At 40.3% G+C, this 2,861-nt stretch overlaps 1 protein-coding gene across 1 annotated transcript in view; it reads left to right on the top strand.

Annotated features, from left to right (window-relative positions):
• ldhd (lactate dehydrogenase D) overlaps nt 1-2,861 on the top strand; it is a 19,226-nt gene that overhangs the window by 2,914 nt on the left and 13,451 nt on the right. The gene's annotated exons all lie outside the window — the stretch shown is intronic.

Genomic DNA, 2,861 nt, shown 5'->3' on the forward strand with positions numbered 1-2,861 from the left:
ATTATTTTAGCCTATAAGTGTGTGCTCTTTCCTGAAGTGATCCAAAATGTACAAAATAATTACTTTTTTTCTGAATTTCTGCATCAGATGGGCTTAAATATATACCTTTAATATATAGCTTTAGGTATTTAAACAAAAAAATCAAATCATGTGGAGTAACATTTTGAAATGACTAACTATACAAGTTATATATAATATAATATAAAATATTAAAACAGAAATAAATGTAAGAAAACTACTTAATTAAACATTAATAAAATATATAAGACAAAAGAAAACATGTAAAGAAAGGCGACTATAAAAGCACAGTTTGAACAAGATATAAAACAATTCAAGTGAAACCAGTTCAGACAGGTTGAATAACGTAAATTACTCTTAATTATTAGTTATGAGAAACCCTGAAACACTTAAACTGTACATTTGGCATATCGTTTACATACTAACTACCTGCTCAATGTTTTAATGACAATATAACTTATCTAAACTGACTAAAACTGTTCATAGAAACACATGAAAGATCAAACTTAAGAAACACGGTCGCGCATGTATATATGTGTGTGTCTGTGTGTCTTTAATTTGAACCCAGAAAACACAAACGCGACTTGAAATGAAAATATCATGAATGAAACGAAATATTTTACAACACATATCCAAGTGTGGCGCGAAAATAAAAAGTAAAAACCGACTGTTTATAACGGCGTTAGCAAGTTTTGCCGCGTTGTAGTTTAAATGAATGATGCGCCGCTCAGAGACAAAGTAAACATCGTCATTCAACCTACAAAACTCAGAAATTCCCCGACACAAAGTACATATAAGCTTATCTTTTATCTCGTTTTTGTCACAAAAGTTACTGACCTTAGTTGAAGAAAACAAATCCAAATGTCAGGAGTAGTTGGCGATGTCGACTTCGTCTCTGCTCTTCTCTGTTCACTGCCACAGTCGAGGAGGCGAGACGGAGTTTTAGGCGGTTACAGCGCCAAAGGCGGCAGTGGCTGAAGTGCGCATTACATCCGTAGTGGTTTAGCACTACCATAGAGAATGAATGGGAAACAGTTTAGGGCCGTTTAGCTAAACAATTCTCGCCCTCCCGGCCAATGCATTGTTCTTTATAAACCACAGCAAATACTGTCACACTCTATTCTTCTGCAGCTCATAAAAGTGGTACTCCACCCTAAAACGTGTTTTTTGAGCTGTGAACTGAATTGTATGACTGTTTTTATACTGTGATGAAACACGTCAATGCTGGTATTTAAACTAACATTATTACCAAATTTATAACAATATGCATTTTTGTGGATCTACCATTGTGAATCACCCTTTACGTTTTGCTGACATAGAGTCGCACCAAACAGTCGACTCTATCGCAGCAATTTAGTAAAACATTTATATTAAAAAACAGTGTTAACGCCCTTTAACCAGGAGGGCATCCTGCATGCCAGCATACAGACAAAAGCTGAAGTAAGAGAAGGTGACACAGACAGTGGTTCAAGTATGGTGCAGGGAGGCAGTTGTTTCGCCTGCACAGACTGGCAGGTTTTTACTTAAGACCACTCCCTCAAGCAGTCTGTCACTACAGTAACATTTTATATCCAATACTGTGAGAATGTTGTCACGACCCGGCTCTTAAATCATGACAAATATGGGAGATACACATAAGTGCCTTTTAAACCACATTACATTTATGGTTACCTTCCACTGTATATTACTAACTTGCCTGGGTATGTGGTACTCATCATACGAGGTTGAATAAATAATATTTGCAATACAGGATTTGATATAGATTCCTGTTGTGTCTATATACAGACTACTGGTCTACTCTTGCATAGCTTCAGCAGTTTATTTCATACAGCTAATTGGCTTTTTCATCTTATCCTGTTTGCTCTGAAATCGGCAGCCCTCGAGAGTCTGCCCACCCATAACGCCACTAGCTGTCCCCAGGGTGAAAGGTTTCACAAGCTGGCCGTTTTTGCCTAGCCAAACGAACAAGCTACACCTTACAGGATAAAAAACCTCCTATGATCACAAACACCAGAATGCTAGATCCAAATCGGTTGCATTCCCAAAATCGCCTACATACAGCCCGAGAAGTAAACTTTAATTGGGGGAATTCAGCTTTACATTCTATATTGTGCGAAGAAAATCCCTGCAGGGCAAGCCATAAACACAAATTCGTACCAACTCTAATAGATGAGTCCTGCTCGCTACCCTGCGTCAACTCCATCCTTGATCATACTTGGGAGAGAGCCCAATGTGTGGCGGAGTCAACATAGCACCTAAGCGATTGCCATCGTCCGGATGTTAGACACCTTCTCGATGAGGAGAAGAGAAAGGCGGGGTGGCGTAATGCTAGCCAAGTCTGCCCTATTGCTGTGTTTATACAGGGAATACGGGGAATGGGTGCGGCAAACAGCAACCAGTCTCTATTTCACCTGGACTAATCTCCAGGGCGAGACCCAGCACAACTGGGGGCCATCAAGATTGAGGAGAAAGGTCTGTGTGCATGTATTTTTGTATGAACGAATGGGGGGAAGATTATAATGTGTGGAAAATTACCCGCTGTACACTTGCTCAGGCAAAAGCAGACAGCAAAGCAACAAATGCTGGTGAATATGGGAGTGGACATTAGCAGGTAAAGCTGGATGTTTTTTAAAAGAGCTAAAGAGGGAACGAGAACACTGGATTTGGAGCTGCAATATGGCTAATTTTTGTGAGCTAGTTACAATTGGCGCGTACGAGTCTGTGTGAGCCTAAACCTGCCCGAATTAACCCCCGAGCTCAACACCTTACCCATGCCTTCTCTGTCCCCCCGCACGCGCCTGACGCCTGGACAGAACAAAACCTCGACCCAACACCACTCCGTT

This window comes from Morone saxatilis, unplaced genomic scaffold (genome assembly GCF_004916995.1).
Source record: "Morone saxatilis isolate NCDOM2014 unplaced genomic scaffold, NCSU_SB_2.0 Contig2, whole genome shotgun sequence".
In the NCBI taxonomy this organism is placed as follows: domain Eukaryota; kingdom Metazoa; phylum Chordata; class Actinopteri; family Moronidae; genus Morone; species Morone saxatilis.